Here is a 19,882-nt window from a genome sequence, read left to right on the forward strand (position 1 = left end):
AGTTATAGAACACTGTCTAGGTCTACATATTCTCAATACCAGTTAAAGAACACTGTCTAGGTCAACATATTCTCTATACCAGTTATAGAACACTGTCTAGGTCTACATATTCTCTATACCAGTAATAGAACACTGTCTAGGTCTACATATTCTCTATACCAGTTATAGAACACTGTCTAGGTCTACATATTCTCTATACCAGTTATAGAACACTGTCTAGGTCTACATATTCTCTATACCAGTTATAGAACACTGTCTAGGTCACCATATTCTCTATACCAGTTATAGAACACTGTCTAGGTCTCCATATTCTCTATACCAGTTATAGAACACTGTCTAGGTCTACATATTCTCTATACCAGTTAAAGAACACTGTCTAGGTCTCCATATTCTCTATACCAGTTATAGAACACTGTCTAGGTCTCCAAATTCTCTATACCAGTTATAGAACACTGTCTAGGTCCCCATATTCTCTATACCAGTTATAGAACACTGTCTAGGTCTCCAAATTCTCTATACCAGTTATAGAACACTGTCTAGGTCTACATATTCTCTATACCAGTTATAGAACACTGTCTAGGTCTACATATGCTCAATACCAGTTAAAGAACACTGTCTAGGTCAACATATTCTCTATACCAGTTATAGAACACTGTCTAGGTCTACATATTCTCTATACCAGTTATAGAACACTGTCTAGGTCTACATATTCTCTATACCAGTTATAGAACACTGTCTAGGTCTACATATTCTCTATACCAGTTATAGAACACTGTCTAGGTCTACATATTCTCTATACCAGTTATAGAACACTTTCTAGGTCTACATATTCTCTATACCAGTTATAGAACACTGTCTAGGTCACCATATTCTCTATACCAGTTATAGAACACTGTCTAGGTCTCCATATTCTCTATACCAGTTATAGAACACTGTCTAGGTCTACATATTCTCTATACCAGTTAAAGAACACTGTCTAGGTCTCCATATTCTCTATACCAGTTATAGAACACTGTCTAGGTCTCCAAATTCTCTATACCAGTTATAGAACACTGTCTAGGTCCCCATATTCTCTATACCAGTTATAGGACAGTGTCTAGGTCTACATATTCTCTATACCAGTTATAGAACACTGTCTAGGTCTACATATTCTCTATACCAGTTATAGAACACTGTCTAGGTCCCCAAAATCTCTATACCAGTTATAGAACACTGTCTAGGTCTACATATTCTCTATAACACTTATAGAACACTGTCTAGGTCGCCATATTCTCTATACCAGTTATAGAACACTGTCTAGGTCCCCATATTCTCTATACCAGTTATAGAACACTGTCTAGGTCTCCATATTCTCTATACCAGTTATAGAACACTGTCTAGGTCTCCAAATTCTCTACACCAGTTATAGAACACTGTCTAGGTCTACATATTCTCTATACCAGTTATAGAACACTGTCTAGGTCTCCATATTCTCTATACCAGTTATAGAACACTGTCTAGGTCTACATATTCTCTATACCAGTTATAGAACACTGTCTAGGTCTCCATAATCTCTATACCAGTTATAGAACACTGTCTAGGTCCCCATATTCTCTATACCAGTTATAGAACACTGTCTAGGTCTACATATTCTGTATACCAGTTAAAGAACACTATCTAGGTCTACATATTCTCTATACCAGTTATAGAACACTGTCTAGGTCTACAAATTCTCTATACCAGTTATAGAACACTGTCTAGGTCTACAAATTCTCTATACCAGTTATAGAACACTGTCTAGGTCTACATATTCTCTATACCAGTTATAGAACACTGTCTAGGTCTCCATATTCTCTATACCAGTTATAGAACACTGTCTAGGTCTACATATTCTCTATACCAGTTATAGAACACTGTCTAGGTCTACATATTCTCTATACCAGTTATAGGACACTGTCTAGGTCTACATATTCTCCATACCAGTTATAGAACACTGTCTAGGTCTACATATTCTCTATACCAGTTATAGGACACTGTCTAGGTCAACATATTCTCTATACCAGTTATAAGACACTGTCTAGGTCTACATATTCTCTATACCAGTTATAGGACACTGTCTAGGTCTACATATTCTCTATACCAGTTATAGAACACTGTCTAGGTCTCCATATTCTCTATACCAGTTATAGAACACTGTCTAGGTCTCCATATTCTCTATACCAGTTATAGAACACTGTCTAGGTCTCCAAATTCTCTATACCAGTTATAGAACACTGTCTAGGTCTACATATTCTCTATACCAGTTATAGAACACTGTCTAGGTCTCCATATTCTCTATACCAGTTATAGAACACTGTCTAGGTCTACATATTCTCTATACCAGTTATAGAACACTGTCTAGGTCTCCATAATCTCTATACCAGTTATAGAACACTGTCTAGGTCCCCATATTCTCTATACCAGTTATAGAACACTGTCTAGGTCTACATATTCTGTATACCAGTTAAAGAACACTGTCTAGGTCTACATATTCTCTATACCAGTTATAGAACACTGTCTAGGTCTACAAATTCTCTATACCAGTTATAGAACACTGTCTAGGTCTACATATTCTCTATACCAGTTATAGAACACTGTCTAGGTCTCCATATTCTCTATACCAGTTATAGAACACTGTCTAGGTCTACATATTCTCTATACCAGTTATAGAACACTGTCTAGGTCTACATATTCTCTATACCAGTTATAGGACACTGTCTAGGTCTACATATTCTCCATACCAGTTATAGAACACTGTCTAGGTCTACATATTCTCTATACCAGTTATAGGACACTGTCTAGGTCAACATATTCTCTATACCAGTTATAAGACACTGTCTAGGTCTACATATTCTCTATACCAGTTATAGGACACTGTCTAGGTCTACATATTCTCTATACCAGTTATAGAACACTGTCTAGGTCTACATAATCTCTATACCAGTTATAGGACACTGTCTAGGTCTACATATTCTCTATACCAGTTATAGAACACTGTCGAGGTCTACATATTCTCTATACCAGTTATAGAACACTGTCTAGGTCTACATATTCTCTATACCAGTTATAGAACACTGTCTAGGTCTACATATTCTCTATACCAGTTATAGAACACTGTCTAGGTCTACATATTCTCTATACCAGTTATAGAACACTGTCTAGGTCTACATATTCTCTATACCAGTTATAGAACACTGTCTAGGTCTCCATATTCTCTATACCAGTTATAGAACACTCTCTAGGTCCCCATATTCTCTATACCAGTTATAGAACACTGTCTAGGTCTACATATTCTCTATACCAGTTAAAGAACACTGTCTAGGTCTACATATTCTCTATACCAGTTATAGAACACTGTCTAGGTCTCCAAATTCTCTATACCAGTTATAGAACACAGTCTAGGTCCCCATATTCTCTATACCAGTTATAGAACACTGTCTAGGTCTACATATTCTCTATACCAGTTATAGGACACTGTCTAGGTCTACATATTCTCTATACCAGTTATAGAACACTGTCTAGGTCTACATATTCTCTATACCAGTTATAGAACACTGTCTAGGTCCCCAAATTCTCTATACCAGTTATAGAACACTGTCTAGGTCTACATATTCTCTATACCAGTTATAGAACACTGTCTAGGTCTCCATATTCTCTATACCAGTTATAGAACACTGTCTAGGTCCCCAAATTCTCTATACCAGTTATAGAACACTGTCTAGGTCTACATATTCTCTATACCAGTTATAGAATACTGTCTGGGTCTCCATATTCTCTATACCAGTTATAGGACACTGTCTAGGTCTACATATTCTCTATACCAGTTATAGAACACTGTCTAGGTCTACATATTCTCTATACCAGTTATAGAACACTGTCTAGGTCTACATATTCTCTATACCAGTTATAAGACACTGTCTAGGTCTACATATTCTCTATACCAGTTATAGGACACTGTCTAGGTCTACATATTCTCTATACCAGTTATAGAACACTGTCTAGGTCTACATAATCTCTATACCAGTTATAGGACACTGTCTAGGTCTACATATTCTCTATACCAGTTATAGAACACTGTCGAGGTCTACATATTCTCTATACCAGTTATAGAACACTGTCTAGGTCTACATATTCTCTATACCAGTTATAGAACACTGTCTAGGTCTCCATATTCTCTATACCAGTTATAGAACACTGTCTAGGTCCCCAAATTCTCTATACCAGTTATAGAACACTGTCTAGGTCTACATATTCTCAATACCAGTTAAAGAACACTGTCTAGGTCTACATATTCTCTATACCAGTTATAGAACACTGTCTAGGTCTCCAAATTCTCTATACCAGTTATAGAACACTGTCTAGGTCTACATATTCTCTATACCAGTTATAGAACACTGTCTAGGTCTACATATTCTCAATACCAGTTAAAGAACACTGTCTAGGTCAACATATTCTCTATACCAGTTATAGAACACTGTCTAGGTCTACATATTCTCTATACCAGTAATAGAACACTGTCTAGGTCTACATATTCTCTATACCAGTTATAGAACACTGTCTAGGTCTACATATTCTCTATACCAGTTATAGAACACTGTCTAGGTCTACATATTCTCTATACCAGTTATAGAACACTGTCTAGGTCACCATATTCTCTATACCAGTTATAGAACACTGTCTAGGTCTCCATATTCTCTATACCAGTTATAGAACACTGTCTAGGTCTACATATTCTCTATACCAGTTAAAGAACACTGTCTAGGTCTCCATATTCTCTATACCAGTTATAGAACACTGTCTAGGTCTCCAAATTCTCTATACCAGTTATAGAACACTGTCTAGGTCCCCATATTCTCTATACCAGTTATAGAACACTGTCTAGGTCTCCAAATTCTCTATACCAGTTATAGAACACTGTCTAGGTCTACATATTCTCTATACCAGTTATAGAACACTGTCTAGGTCTACATATGCTCAATACCAGTTAAAGAACACTGTCTAGGTCAACATATTCTCTATACCAGTTATAGAACACTGTCTAGGTCTACATATTCTCTATACCAGTTATAGAACACTGTCTAGGTCTACATATTCTCTATACCAGTTATAGAACACTGTCTAGGTCTACATATTCTCTATACCAGTTATAGAACACTGTCTAGGTCTACATATTCTCTATACCAGTTATAGAACACTTTCTAGGTCTACATATTCTCTATACCAGTTATAGAACACTGTCTAGGTCACCATATTCTCTATACCAGTTATAGAACACTGTCTAGGTCTCCATATTCTCTATACCAGTTATAGAACACTGTCTAGGTCTACATATTCTCTATACCAGTTAAAGAACACTGTCTAGGTCTCCATATTCTCTATACCAGTTATAGAACACTGTCTAGGTCTCCAAATTCTCTATACCAGTTATAGAACACTGTCTAGGTCCCCATATTCTCTATACCAGTTATAGGACAGTGTCTAGGTCTACATATTCTCTATACCAGTTATAGAACACTGTCTAGGTCTACATATTCTCTATACCAGTTATAGAACACTGTCTAGGTCCCCAAAATCTCTATACCAGTTATAGAACACTGTCTAGGTCTACATATTCTCTATAACACTTATAGAACACTGTCTAGGTCGCCATATTCTCTATACCAGTTATAGAACACTGTCTAGGTCCCCATATTCTCTATACCAGTTATAGAACACTGTCTAGGTCTCCATATTCTCTATACCAGTTATAGAACACTGTCTAGGTCTCCAAATTCTCTACACCAGTTATAGAACACTGTCTAGGTCTACATATTCTCTATACCAGTTATAGAACACTGTCTAGGTCTCCATATTCTCTATACCAGTTATAGAACACTGTCTAGGTCTACATATTCTCTATACCAGTTATAGAACACTGTCTAGGTCTCCATAATCTCTATACCAGTTATAGAACACTGTCTAGGTCCCCATATTCTCTATACCAGTTATAGAACACTGTCTAGGTCTACATATTCTGTATACCAGTTAAAGAACACTGTCTAGGTCTACATATTCTCTATACCAGTTATAGAACACTGTCTAGGTCTACAAATTCTCTATACCAGTTATAGAACACTGTCTAGGTCTACAAATTCTCTATACCAGTTATAGAACACTGTCTAGGTCTACATATTCTCTATACCAGTTATAGAACACTGTCTAGGTCTCCATATTCTCTATACCAGTTATAGAACACTGTCTAGGTCTACATATTCTCTATACCAGTTATAGAACACTGTCTAGGTCTACATATTCTCTATACCAGTTATAGGACACTGTCTAGGTCTACATATTCTCCATACCAGTTATAGAACACTGTCTAGGTCTACATATTCTCTATACCAGTTATAGGACACTGTCTAGGTCAACATATTCTCTATACCAGTTATAAGACACTGTCTAGGTCTACATATTCTCTATACCAGTTATAGGACACTGTCTAGGTCTACATATTCTCTATACCAGTTATAGAACACTGTCTAGGTCTCCATATTCTCTATACCAGTTATAGAACACTGTCTAGGTCTCCATATTCTCTATACCAGTTATAGAACACTGTCTAGGTCTCCAAATTCTCTATACCAGTTATAGAACACTGTCTAGGTCTACATATTCTCTATACCAGTTATAGAACACTGTCTAGGTCTCCATATTCTCTATACCAGTTATAGAACACTGTCTAGGTCTACATATTCTCTATACCAGTTATAGAACACTGTCTAGGTCTCCATAATCTCTATACCAGTTATAGAACACTGTCTAGGTCCCCATATTCTCTATACCAGTTATAGAACACTGTCTAGGTCTACATATTCTGTATACCAGTTAAAGAACACTGTCTAGGTCTACATATTCTCTATACCAGTTATAGAACACTGTCTAGGTCTACAAATTCTCTATACCAGTTATAGAACACTGTCTAGGTCTACATATTCTCTATACCAGTTATAGAACACTGTCTAGGTCTCCATATTCTCTATACCAGTTATAGAACACTGTCTAGGTCTACATATTCTCTATACCAGTTATAGAACACTGTCTAGGTCTACATATTCTCTATACCAGTTATAGGACACTGTCTAGGTCTACATATTCTCCATACCAGTTATAGAACACTGTCTAGGTCTACATATTCTCTATACCAGTTATAGGACACTGTCTAGGTCAACATATTCTCTATACCAGTTATAAGACACTGTCTAGGTCTACATATTCTCTATACCAGTTATAGGACACTGTCTAGGTCTACATATTCTCTATACCAGTTATAGAACACTGTCTAGGTCTACATAATCTCTATACCAGTTATAGGACACTGTCTAGGTCTACATATTCTCTATACCAGTTATAGAACACTGTCAAGGTCTACATATTCTCTATACCAGTTATAGAACACTGTCTAGGTCTACATATTCTCTATACCAGTTATAGAACACTGTCTAGGTCTACATATTCTCTATACCAGTTATAGAACACTGTCTAGGTCTACATATTCTCTATACCAGTTATAGAACACTGTCTAGGTCTACATATTCTCTATACCAGTTATAGAACACTGTCTAGGTCTCCATATTCTCTATACCAGTTATAGAACACTCTCTAGGTCCCCATATTCTCTATACCAGTTATAGAACACTGTCTAGGTCTACATATTCTCTATACCAGTTAAAGAACACTGTCTAGGTCTACATATTCTCTATACCAGTTATAGAACACTGTCTAGGTCTCCAAATTCTCTATACCAGTTATAGAACACAGTCTAGGTCCCCATATTCTCTATACCAGTTATAGAACACTGTCTAGGTCTACATATTCTCTATACCAGTTATAGGACACTGTCTAGGTCTACATATTCTCTATACCAGTTATAGAACACTGTCTAGGTCTACATATTCTCTATACCAGTTATAGAACACTGTCTAGGTCCCCAAATTCTCTATACCAGTTATAGAACACTGTCTAGGTCTACATATTCTCTATACCAGTTATAGAACACTTTCTAGGTCTCCATATTCTCTATACCAGTTATAGAACACTGTCTAGGTCCCCAAATTCTCTATACCAGTTATAGAACACTGTCTAGGTCTACATATTCTCTATACCAGTTATAGAATACTGTCTGGGTCTCCATATTCTCTATACCAGTTATAGGACACTGTCTAGGTCTACATATTCTCTATACCAGTTATAGAACACTGTCTAGGTCTACATATTCTCTATACCAGTTATAGAACACTGTCTAGGTCTACATATTCTCTATACCAGTTATAGAACACTGTCTAGGTCTACATATTCTCTATACCAGTTATAGAACACTGTCTAGGTCTACATATTCTCTATACCAGTTATAGAACACTGTCTAGGTCTACATATTCTCTATACCAGTTATAGAACACTGTCTAGGTCTCCATATTCTCTATACCAGTTATAGAACACTCTCTAGGTCCCCATATTCTCTATACCAGTTATAGAACACTGTCTAGGTCTACATATTCTCTATACCAGTTAAAGAACACTGTCTAGGTCTACATATTCTCTATACCAGTTATAGAACACTGTCTAGGTCTCCAAATTCTCTATACCAGTTATAGAACACTGTCTAGGTCCCCATATTCTCTATACCAGTTATAGAACACTGTCTAGGTCTACATATTCTCTATACCAGTTATAGGACACTGTCTAGGTCTCCATATTCTCTATACCAGTTATAGAACACTGTCAAGGTCTACATATTCTCTATACCAGTTATAGAACACTGTCTAGGTCTACATATTCTCTATACCAGTTATAGAACACTGTCTAGGTCTACATATTCTCTATACCAGTTATAGAACACTGTCTAGGTCTACATATTCTCTATACCAGTTATAGAACACTGTCTAGGTCTACATATTCTCTATACCAGTTATAGAACACTGTCTAGGTCTCCATATTCTCTATACCAGTTATAGAACACTCTCTAGGTCCCCATATTCTCTATACCAGTTATAGAACACTGTCTAGGTCTACATATTCTCTATACCAGTTAAAGAACACTGTCTAGGTCTACATATTCTCTATACCAGTTATAGAACACTGTCTAGGTCTCCAAATTCTCTATACCAGTTATAGAACACAGTCTAGGTCCCCATATTCTCTATACCAGTTATAGAACACTGTCTAGGTCTACATATTCTCTATACCAGTTATAGGACACTGTCTAGGTCTACATATTCTCTATACCAGTTATAGAACACTGTCTAGGTCTACATATTCTCTATACCAGTTATAGAACACTGTCTAGGTCCCCAAATTCTCTATACCAGTTATAGAACACTGTCTAGGTCTACATATTCTCTATACCAGTTATAGAACACTGTCTAGGTCTCCATATTCTCTATACCAGTTATAGAACACTGTCTAGGTCCCCAAATTCTCTATACCAGTTATAGAACACTGTCTAGGTCTACATATTCTCTATACCAGTTATAGAATACTGTCTGGGTCTCCATATTCTCTATACCAGTTATAGGACACTGTCTAGGTCTACATATTCTCTATACCAGTTATAGAACACTGTCTAGGTCTACATATTCTCTATACCAGTTATAGAACACTGTCTAGGTCTACATATTCTCTATACCAGTTATAGAACACTGTCTAGGTCTACATATTCTCTATACCAGTTATAGAACACTGTCTAGGTCTACATATTCTCTATACCAGTTATAGAACACTGTCTAGGTCTACATATTCTCTATACCAGTTATAGAACACTGTCTAGGTCTCCATATTCTCTATACCAGTTATAGAACACTCTCTAGGTCCCCATATTCTCTATACCAGTTATAGAACACTGTCTAGGTCTACATATTCTCTATACCAGTTAAAGAACACTGTCTAGGTCTACATATTCTCTATACCAGTTATAGAACACTGTCTAGGTCTCCAAATTCTCTATACCAGTTATAGAACACTGTCTAGGTCCCCATATTCTCTATACCAGTTATAGAACACTGTCTAGGTCTACATATTCTCTATACCAGTTATAGGACACTGTCTAGGTCTCCATATTCTCTATACCAGTTATAGAACACTGTCTAGGTCCCCAAATTCTCTATACCAGTTATAGAACACTGTCTAGGTCTACATATTCTCAATACCAGTTAAAGAACACTGTCTAGGTCTACATATTCTCTATACCAGTTATAGAACACTGTCTAGGTCTCCAAATTCTCTATACCAGTTATAGAACACTGTCTAGGTCTACATATTCTCTATACCAGTTATAGAACACTGTCTAGGTCTACATATTCTCAATACCAGTTAAAGAACACTGTCTAGGTCAACATATTCTCTATACCAGTTATAGAACACTGTCTAGGTCCCCAAATTCTCTATACCAGTTATAGAACACTGTCTAGGTCTACATATTCTCAATACCAGTTAAAGAACACTGTCTAGGTCTACATATTCTCTATACCAGTTATAGAACACTGTCTATGTCTCCAAATTCTCTATACCAGTTATAGAACACTGTCTAGGTCTACATATTCTCTATACCAGTTATAGAACACTGTCTAGGTCTACATATTCTCAATACCAGTTAAAGAACACTGTCTAGGTCAACATATTGTCTATACCAGTTATAGAACACTGTCTAGGTCTACATATTCTCTATACCAGTTAAAGAACACTGTCTAGGTCTACATATTCTCTATACCAGTTATAGAACACTGTCTAGGTCTCCAAATTCTCTATACCAGTTATAGAACACTGTCTAGGTCTACATATTCTCTATACCAGTTATAGAACACTGTCTAAGTCTCCATATTCTCTATACCAGTTATAGAACACTGTCTAGGTCTACATATTCTCTATACCAGTTATAGGACACTGTCTAGGTCTCCATATTCTCTATACCAGTTAAAGAACACTGTCTAGGTCTCCATATTCTCTATACCAGTTATAGAACACTGTCTAGGTCTCCAAATTCTCTATACCAGTTATAGAACACTGTCTAGGTCCCCATATTCTCTATACCAGTTATAGGACAGTGTCTAGGTCTACATATTCTCTATACCAGTTATAGAACACTGTCTAGGTCTACATATTCTCTATACCAGTTATAGAACACTGTCTAGGTCCCCAAAATCTCTATACCAGTTATAGAACACTGTCTAGGTCTACATATTCTCTATACCACTTATAGAACACTGTCTAGGTCGCCATATTCTCTATACCAGTTATAGAACACTGTCTAGGTCCCCATATTCTCTATACCAGTTATAGAACACTGTCTAGGTCTCCATATTCTCTATACCAGTTATAGAACACTGTCTAGGTCTCCAAATTCTCTACACCAGTTATAGAACACTGTCTAGGTCTACATATTCTCTATACCAGTTATAGAACACTGTCTAGGTCTCCATATTCTCTATACCAGTTATAGAACACTGTCTAGGTCTACATATTCTCTATACCAGTTATAGAACACTGTCTAGGTCTCCATAATCTCTATACCAGTTATAGAACACTGTCTAGGTCCCCATATTCTCTATACCAGTTATAGAACACTGTCTAGGTCTACATATTCTGTATACCAGTTAAAGAACACTGTCTAGGTCTACATATTCTCTATACCAGTTATATAACACTGTCTAGGTCTACAAATTCTCTATACCAGTTATAGAACACTGTCTAGGTCTACATATTCTCTATACCAGTTATAGAACACTGTCTAGGTCTCCATATTCTCTATACCAGTTATAGAACACTGTCTAGGTCTACATATTCTCTATACCAGTTATAGAACACTGTCTAGGTCTACATATTCTCTATACCAGTTATAGGACACTGTCTAGGTCTACATATTCTCCATACCAGTTACAGAACACTGTCTAGGTCTACATATTCTCTATACCAGTTATAGGACACTGTCTAGGTCAACATATTCTCTATACCAGTTATAAGACACTGTCTAGGTCTACATATTCTCTATACCAGTTATAGGACACTGTCTAGGTCTACATATTCTCTATACCAGTTATAGAACACTGTCTAGGTCTACATATTCTCTATACCAGTTATAGAACACTGTCTAGGTCTCCATATTCTCTATACCAGTTATAGAACACTGTCTAGGTCTCCAAATTCTCTATACCAGTTATAGAACACTGTCTAGGTCTACATATTCTCTATACCAGTTATAGAACACTGTCTAGGTCTACATATTCTCTATACCAGTTATAGAACACTGTCTAGGTCTACATATTCTCTATACCAGTTATAGAACACTGTCTAGGTCTCCATAATCTCTATACCAGTTATAGAACACTGTCTAGGTCCCCATATTCTCTATACCAGTTATAGAACACTGTCTAGGTCTACATATTCTGTATACCAGTTAAAGAACACTGTCTAGGTCTACATATTCTCTATACCAGTTATAGAACACTGTCTAGGTCTACAAATTCTCTATACCAGTTATAGAACACTGTCTAGGTCTACATATTCTCTATACCAGTTATAGAACACTGTCTAGGTCTCCATATTCTCTATACCAGTTATAGAACACTGTCTAGGTCTACATATTCTCTATACCAGTTATAGAACACTGTCTAGGTCTACATATTCTCTATACCAGTTATAGAACACTGTCTAGGTCTACATATTCTCTATACCAGTTATAGAACACTGTCTAGGTCTACATATTCTCTATACCAGTTATAGAACACTGTCTAGGTCTACATATTCTCTATACCAGTTATAGAACACTGTCTAGGTCTACATATTCTCTATACCAGTTATAGAACACTGTCTAGGTCTCCATATTCTCTATACCAGTTATAGAACACTGTCTAGGTCTACATATTCTCTATACCAGTTATAGAACACTGTCTAGGTCTACATATTCTCTATACCAGTTATAGAACACTGTCTAGGTCTACATATTCTCTATACCAGTTATAGAACACTGTCTAGGTCTACATATTCTCTATACCAGTTATAGAACACTGTCTAGGTCTACATATTCTCTATACCAGTTATAGAACACTGTCTAGGTCTACATATTCTCTATACCAGTTATAGAACACTGTCTAGGTCTCCATATTCTCTATACCAGTTATAGAACACTCTCTAGGTCCCCATATTCTCTATACCAGTTATAGAACACTGTCTAGGTCTACATATTCTCTATACCAGTTAAAGAACACTGTCTAGGTCTACATATTCTCTATACCAGTTATAGAACACTGTCTAGGTCTCCAAATTCTCTATACCAGTTATGGAACACTGTCTAGGTCTACATATTCTCTATACCAGTTATAGAACACTGTCTAAGTCTCCATATTCTCTATACCAGTTATAGAACACTGTCTAGGTCTACATATTCTCTATACCAGTTATAGAACACTGTCTAGGTCTCCATATTCTCTATACCAGTTATAGAACACTGTCTAGGTCTACATATTCTCTATACCAGTTAAAGAACACTGTCTAGGTCTCCATATTCTCTATACCAGTTATAGAACACTGTCTAGGTCTCCAAATTCTCTATACCAGTTATAGAACACTGTCTAGGTCCCCATATTCTCTATAGCAGTTATAGGACAGTGTCTAGGTCTACATATTCTCTATACCAGTTATAGAACACTGTCTAGGTCTACATATTCTCTATACCAGTTATAGAACACTGTCTAGGTCCCCAAAATCTCTATACCAGTTATAGAACACTGTCTAGGTCTACATATTCTCTATACCACTTATAGAACACTGTCTAGGTCTACATATTCTCTATACCAGTTATAGAACACTGTCTAGGTCTCCATAATCTCTATACCAGTTATAGAACACTGTCTAGGTCCCCATATTCTCTATACCAGTTATAGAACACTGTCTAGGTCTACATATTCTGTATACCAGTTATAGAACACTGTCTAGGTCTACATATTCTCTATACCAGTTATAGAACACTGTCTAGGTCTACAAATTCTCTATACCAGTTATAGAACACTGTCTAGGTCTACATATTCTCTATACCAGTTATAGAACACTGTCTAGGTCTACATATTCTCTATACCAGTTATAGGACACTGTCTAGGTCTACATATTCTCCATACCAGTTACAGAACACTGTCTAGGTCTACATATTCTCTATACCAGTTATAGGACACTGTCTAGGTCAACATTTTCTCTATACCAGTTATAAGACACTGTCTAGGTCTACATATTCTCTATACCAGTTATAGGACACTGTCTAGGTCTACATATTCTCTATACCAGTTATAGAACACTGTCTAGGTCTACATATTCTCTATACCAGTTATAGAACACTGTCTAGGTCTCCATATTCTCTATACCAGTTATAGAACACTGTCTAGGTCTCCAAATTCTCTATACCAGTTATAGAACACTGTCTAGGTCTACATATTCTCTATACCAGTTATAGAACACTGTCTAGGTCTCCATATTCTCTATACCAGTTATAGAACACTGTCTAGGTCTACATATTCTCTATACCAGTTATAGAACACTGTCTAGGTCTCCATAATCTCTATACCAGTTATAGAACACTGTCTAGGTCCCCATATTCTCTATACCAGTTATAGAACACTGTCTAGGTCTACATATTCTGTATACCAGTTAAAGAACACTGTCTAGGTCTACATATTCTCTATACCAGTTATAGAACACTGTCTAGGTCTACAAATGCTCTATACCAGTTATAGAACACTGTCTAGGTCTACATATTCTCTATACCAGTTATAGAACACTGTCTAGGTCTCCATATTCTCTATACCAGTTATAGAACACTGTCTAGGTCTACATATTCTCTATACCAGTTATAGAACACTGTCTAGGTCCCCATATTCTCTATAGCAGTTATAGGACAGTGTCTAGGTCTACATATTCTCTATACCAGTTATAGAACACTGTCTAGGTCTACATATTCTGTATACCAGTTATAGAACACTGTCTAGGTCTACATATTCTCTATACCAGTTATAGAACACTGTCTAGGTCTACAAATTCTCTATACCAGTTATAGAACACTGTCTAGGTCTACATATTCTGTATACCAGTTAAAGAACACTGTCTAGGTCTACATATTCTCTATACCAGTTATAGAACACTGTCTAGGTCTACATATTCTCTATACCAGTTATAGAACACTGTCTAGGTCCCCAAAATCTCTATACCAGTTATAGAACACTGTCTAGGTCTACATATTCTCTATACCACTTATAGAACACTGTCTAGGTCTACATATTCTCTATACCAGTTATAGAACACTGTCTAGGTCTCCATAATCTCTATACCAGTTATAGAACACTGTCTAGGTCCCCATATTCTCTATACCAGTTATAGAACACTGTCTAGGTCTACATATTCTGTATACCAGTTATAGAACACTGTCTAGGTCTACATATTCTCTATACCAGTTATAGAACACTGTCTAGGTCTACAAATTCTCTATACCAGTTATAGAACACTGTCTAGGTCTACATATTCTCTATACCAGTTATAGAACACTGTCTAGGTCTACATATTCTCTATACCAGTTATAGGACACTGTCTAGGTCTACATATTCTCCATACCAGTTACAGAACACTGTCTAGGTCTACATATTCTCTATACCAGTTATAGGACACTGTCTAGGTCAACATTTTCTCTATACCAGTTATAAGACACTGTCTAGGTCTACATATTCTCTATACCAGTTATAGGACACTGTCTAGGTCTACATATTCTCTATACCAGTTATAGAACACTGTCTAGGTCTACATATTCTCTATACCAGTTATAGAACACTGTCTAGGTCTCCATATTCTCTATACCAGTTATAGAACACTGTCTAGGTCTCCAAATTCTCTATACCAGTTATAGAACACTGTCTAGGTCTACATATTCTCTATACCAGTTATAGAACACTGTCTAGGTCTCCATATTCTCTATACCAGTTATAGAACACTGTCTAGGTCTACATATTCTCTATACCAGTTATAGAACACTGTCTAGGTCTCCATAATCTCTATACCAGTTATAGAACACTGTCTAGGTCCCCATATTCTCTATACCAGTTATAGAACACTGTCTAGGTCTACATATTCTGTATACCAGTTAAAGAACACTGTCTAGGTCTACATATTCTCTATACCAGTTATAGAACACTGTCTAGGTCTACAAATTCTCTATACCAGTTATAGAACACTGTCTAGGTCTACATATTCTCTATACCAGTTATAGAACACTGTCTAGGTCTCCATATTCTCTATACCAGTTATAGAACACTGTCTAGGTCTACATATTCTCTATACCAGTTATAGAACACTGTCTAGGTCTACATATTCTCTATACCAGTTATAGGACACTGTCTAGGTCTACATATTCTCCATACCAGTTATAGAACACTGTCTAGGTCTACATATTCTCTATACCAGTTATAGGACACTGTCTAGGTCAACATATTCTCTATACCAGTTATAAGACTCTGTCTAGGTCTACATATTCTCTATACCAGTTATAGGACACTGTCTAGGTCTACATATTCTCTATACCAGTTATAGAACACTGTCTAGGTCTACATATTCTCTATACCAGTTATAGGACACTGTCTAGGTCTACATATTCTCTATACCAGTTATAGAACACTGTCGAGGTCTACATATTCTCTATACCAGTTATAGAACACTGTCTAGGTCTACATATTCTCTATACCAGTTATAGAACACTGTCTAGGTCTACATATTCTCTATACCAGTTATAGAACACTGTCTAGGTCTACATATTCTCTATACCAGTTATAGAACACTGTCTAGGTCTACATATTCTCTATACCAGTTATAGAACACTGTCTAGGTCTCCATATTCTCTATACCAGTTATAGAACACTCTCTAGGTCCCCATATTCTCTATACCAGTTATAGAACACTGTCTAGGTCTACATATTCTCTATACCAGTTAAAGAACACTGTCTAGGTCTACATATTATCTATACCAGTTATAGAACACTGTCTAGGTCTCCAAATTCTCTATACCAGTTATAGAACACAGTCTAGGTCCCCATATTCTCTATACCAGTTATAGAACACTGTCTAGGTCTACATATTCTCTATACCAGTTATAGGACACTGTCTAGGTCTACATATTCTCTATACCAGTTATAGAACACTGTCTAGGTCTACATATTCTCTATACCAGTTATAGAACACTGTCTAGGTCCCCAAATTCTCTATACCAGTTATAGAACACTGTCTAGGTCTACATATTCTCTATACCAGTTATAGAACACTGTCTAGGTCTCCATATTCTCTATACCAGTTATAGAACACTGTCTAGGTCCCCAAATTCTCTATAACAGTTATAGAACACTGTCTAGGTCTACATATTCTCTATACCAGTTATAGAATACTGTCTAGGTCTCCATATTCTCTATACCAGTTATAGGACACTGTCTAGGTCTACATATTCTCTATACCAGTTATAGAACACTGTCTAGGTCTACATATTCTCTATACCAGTTATAGAACACTGTCTAGGTCTACATATTCTCTATACCAGTTATAGAACACTGTCTAGGTCTACATATTCTCTATACCAGTTATAGAACACTGTCTAGGTCTACATATTCTCTATACCAGTTATAGAACACTGTCTAGGTCTACATATTCTCTATACCAGTTATAGAACACTGTCTAGGTCTACATATTCTCTATACCAGTTATAGGACACTGTCTAGGTCTACATATTATCCATACCAGTTATAGAACACTGTCTAGGTCTACATATTCTCTATACCAGTTATAGGACACTGTCTAGGTCAACATATTCTCTATACCAGTTATAAGACACTGTCTAGGTCTACATATTCTCTATACCAGTTATAGGACACTGTCTAGGTCTACATATTCTCTATACCAGTTATAGAACACTGTCTAGGTCTACATATTCTCTATACCAGTTATAGGACACTGTCTAGGTCTACATATTCTCTATACCAGTTATAGAACACTGTCGAGGTCTACATATTCTCTATACCAGTTATAGAACACTGTCTAGGTCTACATATTCTCTATACCAGTTATAGAACACTGTCTAGGTCTACATATTCTCTATACCAGTTATAGAACACTGTCTAGGTCTACATATTCTCTATACCAGTTATAGAACACTGTCTAGGTCTACATATTCTCTATACCAGTTATAGAACACTGTCTAGGTCTCCATATTCTCTATACCAGTTATAGAACACTCTCTAGGTCCCCATATTCTCTATACCAGTTATAGAACACTGTCTAGGTCTACATATTCTCTATACCAGTTAAAGAACACTGTCTAGGTCTACATATTCTCTATACCAGTTATAGAACACTGTCTAGGTCTCCAAATTCTCTATACCAGTTATAGAACACAGTCTAGGTCCCCATATTCTCTATACCAGTTATAGAACACTGTCTAGGTCTACATATTCTCTATACCAGTTATAGGACACTGTCTAGGTCTACATATTCTCTATACCAGTTATAGAACACTGTCTAGGTCTACATATTCTCTATACCAGTTATAGAACACTGTCTAGGTCCCCAAATTCTCTATACCAGTTATAGAACACTGTCTAGGTCTACATATTCTCTATACCAGTTATAGAACACTGTCTAGGTCTCCATATTCTCTATACCAGTTATAGAACACTGTCTAAGTCCCCAAATTCTCTATACCAGTTATAGAACACTGTCTAGGTCTACATATTCTCTATACCAGTTATAGAATACTGTCTAGGTCTCCATATTCTCTATACCAGTTATAGGACACTGTCTAGGTCTACATATTCTCTATACCAGTTATAGAACACTGTCTAGGTCTACATATTCTCTATACCAGTTATAGAACACTGTCTAGGTCTACATATTCTCTATACCAGTTATAGAACACTGTCTAGGTCTACATATTCTCTATACCAGTTATAGAACACTGTCTAGGTCTACATATTCTCTATACCAGTTATAGAACACTGTCTAGGTCTACATATTCTCTATACCAGTTATAGAACACTGTCTAGGTCTACATATTCTCTATACCAGTTATAGAACACTGTCTAGGTCCCCAAATTCTCTATACCAGTTATAGAACACTGTCTAGGTCTACATATTCTCTATACCATTTATAGAACACTGTCTAGGTCTCCATATTCTCTATACCAGTTATAGAACACTGTCTAGGTCCCCAAATTCTCTATACCAGTTATAGAACACTGTCTAGGTCTACATATTCTCTATACCAGTTATAGAATACTGTCTAGGTCTCCATATTCTCTATACCAGTTATAGGACACTGTCTAGGTCTACATATTCTCTATACCAGTTATAGAACACTGTCTAGGTCTACATATTCTCTATACCAGTTATAGAACACTGTCTAGGTCTACATATTCTCTATACCAGTTATAGAACACTGTCTAGGTCTACATATTCTCTATACCAGTTATAGAACACTGTCTAGGTCTACATATTCTCTATACCAGTTATAGAACACTGTCTAGGTCTACATATTCTCTATACCAGTTATAGAACACTGTCTAGGTCTCCATATTCTCTATACCAGTTATAGAACACTCTCTAGGTCCCCATATTCTCTATACCAGTTATAGAACACTGTCTAGGTCTACATATTCTCTATACCAGTTAAAGAACACTGTCTAGGTCTACATATTCTCTATACCAGTTATAGAACACTGTCTAGGTCTCCAAATTCTCTATACCAGTTATAGAACACAGTCTAGGTCCCCATATTCTCTATACCAGTTATAGAACACTGTCTAGGTCTACATATTCTCTATACCAG

The sequence above is a fragment of the Salmo salar genome, chromosome 01 (genome assembly GCF_965601325.2).
Source record: "Salmo salar chromosome 01, fSalSal1, whole genome shotgun sequence".
Classification (NCBI taxonomy): domain Eukaryota; kingdom Metazoa; phylum Chordata; class Actinopteri; order Salmoniformes; family Salmonidae; genus Salmo; species Salmo salar.